Raw genomic sequence first — 12,014 nt, forward strand, 5'->3', positions numbered from 1 at the left:
AGTGATCTTTTTTTAAGGTGTCACAGAAGATGTCTTTTTGTAGCGCTGGGGTAGAGAAAGGAGGAGAGAAGGCAGAATGAGAACGTCGAACCGTATAAAATAAAAGAAAGAGACAAGCAGAGAGCTGGGAGTGCTAAATATGCTTCAGCCTTTCGGTAGAGCTGGTTTCCGTTGAGAAAGAGGTAAGAGATAGCGAGCAGTAGCTCGCTTGCTAGAAAATGTCCACGAGGCTTGTTGTGGAGAAAAAGGGAGGACAGCTCTGGTTGTAAGGGCTGGATGTGGGGAGCTGAGGTGCAAATCTGGCATGGGGCACGGCAAATCAATTGCGGAGCAATAATTAGAGAGAGGAGGAGGAATCAGAAGTGTTTCCCAACTTAGAAACGAGGATGTGACTGGCTCTAGCTGTTGCTACTCGGAGGTAGGGAAAGAATAAAGGAATCTGACTGCGCTGGGCAAAGTCCTCGCTGCAGAAGGCACAACCGAGGTGACATCCACGTTGTGGATGGGGCACAGGAGAGAACCCAGCGTGGCCGAGGAGTGACGGACTGCAGCAGGGCAGTGCCACGTCGGCAGGAGCTGCGAGGCTGGCCCGGGCTCTGAGTCTTCCCTGGAGGTGGGAGAAGTTCTCCCTGACATGGGGCTTGCACAGAGAGGTCCTGGCTGTTAGTGCTTTTATTTCAGTTGCAAAGCCTCAAAGCAGATGACTGCTTTGTCTTTCCTATTCAGACTTCAGCACTGGTTCTGCTTTGTTGCTCTGTTATCAGAGGAGTTATTTACACTGCTGTGAATGAAATTGGGCTAATTACTAGACAGCTATTTTTCCCCCTTATTCTAAAGAACCTTCCACTGGAAATGCATTTTGCTTTAAATATGGACAAATTAACCACAAGACGCTAGAACGAGCCAATTTTGAGTAGTTCAGGGGTGGAAGGACACGTACACGTGATTTTGCAGATGATGAACCGATAAGAGATTTCCTTGCAACAGTTTCTAAAAGAATAAAAGTAACAAGGACTCATAGTCATTTTTGCATTAATTCTAACTTGTCTCTTTCTAGAATTGTATTAAAACCATTTGTCCTCTTTTGAAATACTGAACAAAAAGCATAAAAGCGAGTAAATACCCTTTGACTCTTTCTGTCCTTGACCTACATAAACAACTGTATTCAGGCTCAGGACTGAGTCTTTTATTTGTGAAAAGATGAGGGAAGGTTAAGCTTAATTATTTCATTTGAGATGCTTCTTATTTAGCAAAGTTAGTTGTTGAAGTCTCATCAGCTAAAACGTGAAATATCGGTGATATTTCTGCTGGCACCGTTAGTTTAATATTCCTAATAAATTGTGTAACTGCTCATTTGTGTAAGAGGATGGGGTTTATGAAGCGGCAGTGCATTTGTACGCACACACGCACTAGCACACAACACTTGTTGATGATTCAGAGCAGGAGTAGAGTAATTCAGATCTTGGACTGCCTCACGTGTGATTGGCTTCCTTTCTGGGGGACTTATTTTAGGGAAAAATCAATGTCAACTGAAAAACATTCCATTCTGAAAAGACAAAAATTCCCCTACTTGTGAAAATGTGTCTTGGCAGCTGATTTAACTTATGATACAAGATTTAACACTTTTCACTAAACATGAATATTTACCATGGCAACAGCTACGTTACGGCCACATGTTGGAGACTTGCACATTGTTGCAGAAACTTGTAACTCGCCGCATTTAGACAAGCCCTTGTTTCCGCTGGCAGGAGGAACCCGGCGTGCCCGGACCTCCTCTGCGGCCAGCATCCCTCCCCGGGGCACCAGACCCGCACAGGGCTCCGGCATCCTCAGGCTGCTCTGCCCCCGTGCTACCGCCTTGGCTCCTTGTCACCTCTCATTTGCCGTGTGAGTCGTTTTCCAGGCGACGTTAATGGAATCACGCTCGTCAGGGGCTTGGGGAGGGCGTGAGGATGAGGACACGGAGCCCTGGCAGCTGCTGTCCCCAGCTGGAGGCACAGAGCCACGCGCGGGAAGGGTGCTGCCCCAACGTGCTGGAGGTGGTGTGCTGGTCTGCTGAGCCGCACGAGCTGCGTGGTGTTGGAGTGGTGGGAAGACAAAGCGTAGCTGGGCTGCAGATACCTTAAATGGAGCAGTTTCATTTTATTTATTTGTACAAGAGAGGAGGAATATAAATTCTCTCCCTTTGGGTTGAGGCTAGCGCAGGGTCAGGCAGAAAACGCTTCTCCCAGAGATAAAACCCCGTGTTAAAATGTTTCTTCCACCTTGAGGTGTCTGGTCCTGGCCACGGTTAAGGAAAAACAACTGACCTGGAGGGGTTCAGACCTTCTTCCTTCTGTGCCCTGCTGGGAGTTCTGTCCTTTCCCTTTCACTTAGAGCGCTGCAACTCAAAGGGAACGTAGCTGTTGAGTTGAGCCTGCGAGCAGGAGCCTAACCTGCCCCAGGAGGGACCCCTGTGCGGTAGGAGGGGGAAACGAGTCGCTCCCCGTCAGGGTCAGGGCTGGCTGTCCTGGCACGGTGCGCTCGCCGTGCCCGCTCTCCTGGTGCCGCTTGCCCTCGTGTGCCTGGGTTGAGTTTTGGCCTTCATCTGGCACGAATTTGCCAAGCCGTGTTGATGCAAAACTTAAATAATTTGCTTCTCTTTTTCGCGTGGCGCCTTTGAAAGGTGGCGTATTTGTTTCCATTTTGTGTCAAATTCAAACTAAGTGGTTGAACTTTGTAGGTTTAATCCTGTACAAACACACCCGTGTTTAAATCCTTTCAGCCTGTGTACGTGTGACTAAGACAAAAGCAACGGAGTAGGGCCTCTGATTTTTGTTTTACTCGAATCAAATATCCCATTGGGATTTCAATTATAAGTGAACGTTACACTTGTTTGTTACTAAGGTGACTACAGTGTCAAGGTTATGTGGATGTTGTAGTATTATAAATGCAAGGATAATGCAAAAAAGAAAAATAGTTATGTTGGCTAAAATCATCCCATTCCTATAGCATAAAGTTGCACACTGTCCTACATTTCAATTCTCGTTCTATTAAATTACCTGTTTAATAATTTGAATCCAGTGTTATTTTTATATTATATTGCAAATGTGTGACTGTGAGGTTATTTTTAAGATATATTTATTAAGGGAATGAATACAATAAGACAAGTCATTGCAGCCCACATACAGTTCCTTGACTTCTCATTTTATGATGTTTCAATTGCATATGATTACTGAATGTAAGTTTTAACTTTTATGGGGGTTCATTACAGATGCAGCTGTGTAGAGAGAAATTCAATAGAAATTTGATATTTTTTTTAAAGCTTTAAAAGTGTAGTGAGATGGAGCGACTTGATGGAATGTAGCTCCAGGCTTCCTGCTCTGAGCTTGGATGCACTCTTGTGGGGTCTTCAAGGACTTAGCTGGGCTTCACTGGGAATTTGCCTGTTGCTGATGGTGGGGAGAGGAAGGGCACCAGCAAGAGGTCTGTGTTTTTGGGGGCAGGAGACCGCTGCATCTCAGAGCAAGGGTGTTTGCCTCCCCAGGGCAGGACACAGAGAAGAGGTGATGGCCTCGGTTGGGGCAAGGACTGGATGAAAATCAGCATCCTGGTGGAGAGATGCAGTTTCAGTGAAGCTGTGGTGTTCTCTTCTAATTGAGATTTTGAGTCAAATGAACTCCCCAAAAAAACAATACTGAAAGCAATCTTAGCGAGCAAGCACTGAGAAAATAAATTTGGGGGCACGCTTAAAGGAATGGTTGTGGTAAATGAGTAAGTCTACCCTGCAGTTAAATGCTGCAGTGCTTCATGTGAATGCTAAGCAGGAACATATCACATCGAGTGTAGTTTAGTTGAACAATTTATTGGCATAATGTGTTTGTTTTTAGCATATAGGAATGTAAACGTATATAACTGAATGATCATGTCTCCCAGTAGTGAGGAACCCTCATATTAAAAACTGTGACATTAGCTGTTCATAGAAAACCTGCTTCAGATTACAGGCTATTTATTTCCAAACATCAGCTTCCCGTAAGGCTGCAAACCGAAATACAGAGCGAAGACGTACTTCTCAGGGCGTACAAAGGGGAAGCACTTTTGTCCTCGAGATTTATTCACTGATTCTCAGCCTGTGACGTGCTGGTGCAGGGCTCTGCAGGCTCCAACCATATCCCTGCCCTGCTCTTGAGGCTGTAGTGCGTGTGGTGCAGTTGCTCACGTGTGGCTCAGTGCCAGGTAAGCCTCTCACTTCCACTTCTCTTGCAGGAGTCTCTCCAGTAGCCTCAGCATCATGCAGGTATCCTCTTAGCAGCATGGCTCTCTTGGCTTTCTTTGTGGTTAGCCCAGGAGTTCCTATACAATGTTGTCGTCTTGCCTGGATGAAACCTGCTGAACGATAAGGGAAGCAGAAGAAGTGGCTGGGGGACAACATCCCTCTGCTTTTGCTTTTAATTGGGTGTTCCTCATTTGGGCTGAGATCCCTGGATGTGCGAGTGCACGTGCCTGGAGCCGTAGCAGCAGGTGGCATTGCCCACGTCACGGGCTGTGGTCCCTGAGCCTGTCCGGCTCGCTGCTGCCCGCGTGGGAAGGAGGATGGCAGCTGACCTAAATGCAGGGCTTCCAAAACCTTTTCTCCGGTGATTAAAGCAGCTGCCGTGCGTGGCATCCTTACCTGCTTTAACTAAGTACTGGGCACGGCTCCTCTGGGTAGTGGCGAGTCTTGTGGGTGGAAGAGCAGGGTTTGCCTCGGCCCAGAGCGTGGGCTGTCAGCCTGGTACGTGTCTGCGGGGAGGCACCACGGCAGGAAAATGTGCTGCAGGAATACAGCAGGGCTGCCCTCACGGCATCGTCCCCAGGGAAATGGTTTTCCTGGGCTGTGCCACCTCCCACAACGAGAAAAAACAGATGAAAAGCAATGAAGCACACAATTACATAATGAAAAACAATAAAAGGCGTCTTCCAATATGTACTACTAGTGACCAGATGACTTTATTATAAAAACTAAATATGATTGCATTTCTAGGTATTGTGCTGTGTGCTAAACTCCAGGGAAGAGAGAAGAACAACTTAGGAGGAGAAGACTTCTTGTTTAATATAAACCTCAGACTTCGAAATGACACATAGCAGGGAATAAATGTCCATCATCTATCAAATGAGGTTTGAGCGGTTTAGGTCACACTGGACAAACACTTCTCACCCTAAAACCTCCTTTTCATCTTCATTCATCAACAGCACCTTAAGCTGGTGCCCCTCTTCTCTTTTCGCTCTCTCAAAAATAATAATCTGCTTGATGCCTACAAATCACTGGTGGCTGGCAGTCATTAGGCAGGTTATGAGCTGTGGCTGCGGCTGCTCCCGTCGGCTCTGCCTGCTGCCGGCCCTGCTCCTCCTGCCGTCCCCGAGGAGCGGGTGGGAGGCTGGGCAGGGCTGCACCGCAGCAGGGCTGCTGTGGCCCAGACCCAGCCTGAAGACGGGGATTGAACACGTCCTCTGGGGATGTTGTTGCGTGTGTAAGTCTAAATAGCCAGGCTCGGAGCTTTAGAACAGAAAGGCGAACCTTTGTGGCCAGGCTAGGGAGGTTTGTTCTCATCCCTTCAGATGCTTCTCAACGTGGCCAGGGCTGCCCCGGAGGGTGCTCAGTCCCAGGAGCCTCCCTTTAATTTGTTTTCGTAGTCTGCAGGCTGAACGGCATCGCCGTGCCTCCTGAGTTCTTCCTTCCTCCTCTGAGCTCCTCGGCTGCGCTGTGCACGAGCCGCTCAATCCTGGTAGGAAGCTGCCTCTCTTACGCTAATCCTTGTCCAATAACTCCTAATTTTTATTCTTATCCTTTTCTAATTTATGGTATTCCTCTCGGATTAACTTCCTGTGGTACGTTTTTTTTTTTTTTTCCCATTGCATTGCTTGTTTGTTGCTTTCTCACTGGTTCTTTTTTTCTTTCAAAGATACTTTTCTGGCTCCAGCCCCAGCTGCCTGGAAGTGATTTGTGCAGCAGTGCAGTCCTCTGGTTTTCCAAGGCCACAGACTTTTCCCTCGTTCTCTGCCTTTCTTCTTCTTGGTGTCTTTCTGGGAAACAACCTGACAGACACGGCTTCTTCACAGCCACCAATTGACGTTAATCTGTGTGATTGAAATGGCATGTTTAGCAAAAAAGATCTGTTTGAAGGTAGATTTTTGTTGGAGTGGAAATTTCTGTGAAGCTGGAAATGAGCTCGTGGGGACAGCATAGCATCTCTTCGTGCTCAGACAGACTTGGGGAGAGAAGTCAATGTCTTAATTGCGATATAAAGTTGATTTTTCCCCACTTCCATTTTAAACATTGCTTCACATTGTTCTAGTTTGGGGGTTTGGAGGATTTCACCATACACTGGGATAGGGACCGGCATCGGGGGGGGGGGTTGGGGTCTGCCACCCACCCATCACTGGCATTTGGAAGTATTTTGAAGGGAGTTGAAGCTCGGTCTGGGTATCGTTACCCTTTCCAGTTTAGCACAGCGATGAATATCATGAGGGTGTGGGTTGCTGTGGGGCTCCCCGTGCCTGGCAGCTGGGGACTGGCAAAGCAGCATCCTAATTAACAGGGGAGGGAGGGTTCACCCGCCCGCAGGAACCGGTCACACATCAGGGAGTATCGCGAGGGAAGCCAATTTCCTACCCCAATACCTTCCTCTTTTCCACTTCTCTCCTTCACAGTTTGAAAACCGTAAATCACTTTATTTGAAATGTATTTAAGGAGAAGAATATTTTTCCCTGCATTCCCACTTAATGCTTTGTAGCGAGTACAGTTAGGATCAGTCATGTGCTAAAAGCAAGAGAAATCTTCCTCTTCGATACTGTGTCTTCAGTGCAGGCACCTTCCTCCTTTACTCAGTTCTTAGCTGATAATGCCGAGTTCTTGGATGCTGCTCGTTCTGCCACCAAAAGAAAATGCAAAACAGGATATTTTAATATTATTAATAATGAATGTTTACATAATTAGCTCAATTATGTTGTTTGGTTTGACATTTTGTCATTGTGGACCTGTCTTCCTCCCTTTTGAAGTACGCTAGAAGCGATGCTAAGTGCAGGGCGGTGCGGCAGTCCTGCCCGTGCAGACCGGGGGCTCTCCCCATCCGCCCCTCTTCATCTCCAGCCCCTTGCACTTACCAGCCCTCATCCTCACCCTGTACTCGCAGGAACGCTTATTCGAACCTTGTCTTCAAGAAGTTTCACCTCTAACAGCCCCCCCCCCAAAATATATTTTTCATGTGAGATGAAGAACATGATTTCTACATACAATCCTGTATGCCTGTATGAGATCAGGTCATTTACTGGTCTAGAAATTCTTCTTTGTGAATCAACACTACCTCGTAAGGGTGAGTTATTCAACCAGTCTGTAATTGCTGTTGTCTAACGTATTTAGGTTATAGATTTTGGGTGCGTGTGGTTAGGAGAAATACTGCAAAGATGCTTTTTGGCCAAAAAGAGGAAGCTAGTGTAGAGGTTCTGGTGATACTGGAAAAAAATCTAAGATGGTTTTGTTGGTGGTGTTTTTTCTTAAAAGAAAAAAAAGCAAGGATAATTGTGTTAAACAGCAGGGTGCCACTGAACGATGGAGAAGCTGAAGGAATGGTTTGTTCTCCTGTTATGTCCCTGCTTGGGCTTTCTCATTCTTGCTCCTCTGTTTCTTCCGAAAGGCCCTGCAGCCTCCAGATAACAGAAATTAAATTAGTATTGATATAACATTAGACACTCCTATTAATATTGACAGCCTGTCGATACTGTTGTGCTACTTTTGTAATACGGGATGTTAACGGATAATACTTTAAATAAAAACACACTAATCTTATAATCACTGAACATGCAGCGGGGTCTCGGCTCAGCTCTCGCCTCCTCTGCGCTTCCCCATCCTCGTGTTCGGCCACGCTCGCCTGCCTGCAGCTCCTGTGCCCCAAACATCAGCATCCTTTTGTGGGTGTCCCCCTGGGATGTGTTTGGTGTGGGGCTGGATGGCACCTTGGCCTGTGCTGGTCTCACCTCCTGCAGTGCAGCCCTTCTCCCGAGCGTCAGAGGCGGCAGGGACGGGTGCTGTGCAGTAGTGGCAAGGCTTCAGCCCCAGCTTTTTTTCTTCTGGGCTGTTCCTTCTGCCTCCTTTCCATACCGGAGCTGTGTGGAGCCCTGTAGGGCTGGGGATGGGTGCAGACCTGACTGCCTGGTCCCACAGCGGCGGGGTTTTCCTGCTGGTGTTTCTCATGGTGCTGCCCACCCCATGGTGTGTGTCCACATGCCATTGATGGAGTCCTGCTGAATGTCACTTGCCCTCTCCTGGGACAGAGGGCTTTTGTCTCAGAGGTGCCGCTTTGGGAAAGGGGACGTGCTGATGGGTGAGAAGTGAGACGCCACCGAGGAGCACGGGCAGGAGCGGCAGCGTCTGTACGTAATTCCCAGGGAGCAAGGGGTGTTTGCTGAGGTCGTGCCAGTTTGCTGAGAGGAAAGAGGAAAAATGTCCGAATGATGCTGTTTTGGGAAGTTTGGTGCTGGAAGCCTTGAAGGATGGCTCCAAGTTCTGGATGCAAGCGAGCAAGCCATGAGACCGCTGTCGGACCGTGCTCTCTGGGCATGCATGGGGTGTGAATACGTGGGATCGAAGTGGTGCCCTTGATCCGTGGTGCTTGTCTTGGCACTCAGGTCACGTTAGCAGCCAGACATTTCTTATGAACTTTTTATCTTTTAAGTCTATCATGAAAATCACCATGTTCATCAGAGCTCAAGTTATTTGTTAAATGGTGTAAAAAAACATGCATTAAACAATAATGATTACTTTGGTAAACACAGATGTCTTTGTATTATGCAGTGGGTTTTGTACGCGAATTTGTACACGTCTGTGAAACAGGGTTTGCCATCTACCTTGAAAAATGGGAAACACGATCCATGCTAATTGCTTCTCCCTTAGCCCCCCGCTCCACCTGCTGTGCTGCTGCAATCTGGTGAGGCGGCGCTGAAGTCTGCGGCGCACGAGGCCGGCGGCGGCGAGCAGGTTGGCGCTTGCAGATGTGTGCCCGCCGCACGAGGTGGCAGGCGACAGCCCGGACTTCTGCCTCGCCGCTGTCTAACCAGGAGGGTATTTTGAAAAGGGGGAGGGAAAAACCTTTATCTCGCTGAAAACCATCTAGCGACGATCGGTTATCCACCGCATTATTAATGCTTATTTGGACGTTGCTTGGACTGCTGGATTAAACAGCTTTCCCATTATGTATTGAATGAAATGAAATACATGTCACAACAGCAGTGCTGTGATGATGACAACCGTCCTTGGCTGTGCATCTCATTAGAAAGATATACATTTTTCTTTGTTGTGCATCTGTGAATGACAGAAGTTGACAAACATCTCTTAAGAAGTTGCTGTTTGGAGAAAGTTGCGTTTATGGTACAGAAACCAAGAAGAAAGTGATTGTTACAAAGGTAAATAACTATTTCTTACACAGGTGCTTTATAAATCGCCCTCCTCTGCTATAGTATTTACTTTATTATCGCATATACGTTGCGGGAGATCCTCATCTGGATTGCTTACTCGTATAAAGAAGTCCCAGAGGGTTCAAAGTTCAGTTTGTATTGAAACTTGCACTTAAAGCAGGATTAAACCCCTTGTATTTCACAGCTTTATAAACTGAATCGATTCTCCAAATGTACCGCACTAACTCCCAGGGGACAGCTGAATTTTTCCATAATGTTGTTTTTTGGGGGCAAAGCGTTATTGGCTTTGACAGAGGAAAGATACTCGGGAGGAAAAGCACCAGCAAGGGGCTCGGCTGGCTGTCAGCGGGAGAGCGACTCGGTACTGTAAAACACCCATTTTCGAGATGCGGGGCCTGTTTGCATAATTTCTGCCCATCAGCCTGCATTTCTGAAGGCTGCTGGTGTTGGCCCACTTCAGCGTCTGCCCAGCTTCAGAGCAGGGGCAATGACTTGGTGGTGGTGGCGTGCCCTTCCTTGGGGATCTTCAGGCCGTTGTGCGGTGAGCTGAGGAGCAACAAGAAAGCTCCAGATTTATTTTTTTTAAAGGGTATTTTCCGAAGTTGAGAATGAAGACGAGCACCATTCTAGCGAAAATGGCTTCTGCCTGTTCATGATGAATCAGAAAAGAAGACGAGGCACATGCAGCTACACTTGCATGACTCCGCTGACTGCATAGGCGTTGTACAGGCGCCGAGGCGGTGCGGTGTTGACCCACAGAAACCTGAGAACACAATTGAGAAACCAGTGGGAAGAGGCAAGCGTGGACTTGCGGCGGGGAGTCGAGGAGGGCAGGAAGGAGGCCGGCCTCCCCTTTTCCCACCGTCCCGTCTCCTCCACCGCGGGCTGAAATCAGCCCCGCCGGGCGCACCGAGCCTTCGCTGCTGCTGGCCCCCGGCCTGGGGCGTGGTTGGTGATGCACGGGTTGTTGGATTTTTATTATTATTATTATCTTTTTTTTTTTTTTTTTTTCTCATCTAAAGCCATTCACCTTCCAGCATTGTGAAGCTGAGAACACGATCTCTGCAGAAAGTCGTCATTTGGGGAAAAGTCTGCATGCAAGGAGTTCTCGGCTTATGCTCACCCTGGTGTCTGAAATTGTTTTACTTTTGTTACAAGTAACACCTCAAATTGCCACTTAACCTTGCAGGCACTCTGTTAAGGCCGTACTTCTGATTGCGGTAGCTGGGGTGGAGTTTCCTTTGGGAATTCAAGGAGTAGGAAGTGTTGTTTGTAGTTTTTTTGTTGGTTTTTTTTTGCTGACTGGTGCTAATGTGTAGGTGGGGATGTGCTGCTGTTTTTGTAATGCTTTTATTGTTTATGGAATTGTTAGTTAATTGATGGTAACAATGCCTGGAGCCTGGGAGAGGTACTCTTTTATGTTTGCTCAAATCAGAACAAGTAAATAATTTTATAACTTGAAAGGAGACGTGAGATTATTCTCCTTAGTTTATTTACCTTGCAGGTTTGCATCTACTATTTCCATACCTTGTTACCGAGCTTCCCCAAATTAATTTACATTTTTTTTCGAACAAAATGTCAGATGAGAAAAATGCCTTGTAGGATGCAGTAAGGTGCAGCTGGGGACCCCCCAGCCTGACCCAGCAGCAGGTGCTACACCTGGGCTCGCTTCCATGAAATCTTCATTGAAGTGGCGAGGTCTCAGGTCGACAGCGTCCCCGTTCCTCTTACAAAACTCCAGTGCGAAGCCTAGAAACCAGTAGGGTATCTGATGGACGAAGATGCAGCTTTGAACTCCTGTTAATTGCTTCACGGTTTACTCAGAATAAAACCTACTTGGTAACTTTGTCCTCCACATTTATCCAATGAAATAAAATTCAAACCAGCCCACAAGCTAGAGAATGTTTTTTATTTATATGTGGTGTAGTTCCATCTGGTCCACGTTAAGGACCCCAAAAATATATATGATTAGCTTTATAGTTCACTGCTAAAGGTAGCAAAGCTGGCTTTTAACATTTTTCAAATTTGCAGCTAGCATCTCAAAACATTTGCTGGCATTTCCTGACTGTGATTACCAACCAAAGATTTCCTTGGTTGTCTTTTCACTTTTTAAAGTATGTTGCATAGTTTTCCTGCTTAAAATAACACCGAAGTCTCTGCTGTTCTCTTTATAACTCTTATGCAAACTATCCATCTCTGTCAAGAGTGGTCAGTCTCAAATCCCAGAGGAAACGTCAGATAACATATAGTATTAAAGGAGCAAAATTTATGGCTATCGCCAGCACAAGCTTGTGCTCAACAAAACGAACCCCCCCATCAGAAGCACCGGGGAAGGTGAGCTGTGCTGCTCTGCAGCAGCTAAGGAGGGGGCTTAAGGCGCTTGCCAAAAACCAGGTCAGGAGTGCCCACGGAGTGCTGTGGCTCAGCACGATGAGCCTCCCTGCTTTGGGTTTCAGGCGTTTGCTCATCCGTGCGACACAGCTGTGTATCCCCAGCAAACGGGCGGCCGGGACCTGGGTGAAAAGGTTTTCATGGCTGTGTTTCAGGCAGCTCGGCTCCTCTGCAGCAGCCCCACGCTTGCCTTT

At 47.3% G+C, this 12,014-nt stretch overlaps 1 protein-coding gene across 16 annotated transcripts in view; it reads left to right on the forward strand.

Annotated features, from left to right (window-relative positions):
• The window catches only part of FOXP1 (forkhead box P1), a 370,718-nt gene that overhangs the window by 51,237 nt on the left and 307,467 nt on the right, over positions 1 to 12,014 (forward strand). Inside the window, exon 3 of one of the 16 annotated variants that reach the window (XM_050712857.1) lies at positions 18 to 182. The exons of the other annotated variants lie outside the window; for them this stretch is intronic. The gene's annotated coding sequence lies outside the window, so the exon portion shown is untranslated. The remainder of the gene's footprint in view (positions 1 to 17; positions 183 to 12,014) is intronic. 16 annotated transcript variants of the gene reach the window in all.

This window comes from Cygnus atratus, chromosome 10 (genome assembly GCF_013377495.2).
Source record: "Cygnus atratus isolate AKBS03 ecotype Queensland, Australia chromosome 10, CAtr_DNAZoo_HiC_assembly, whole genome shotgun sequence".
In the NCBI taxonomy this organism is placed as follows: Eukaryota; Metazoa; Chordata; class Aves; order Anseriformes; family Anatidae; genus Cygnus; species Cygnus atratus.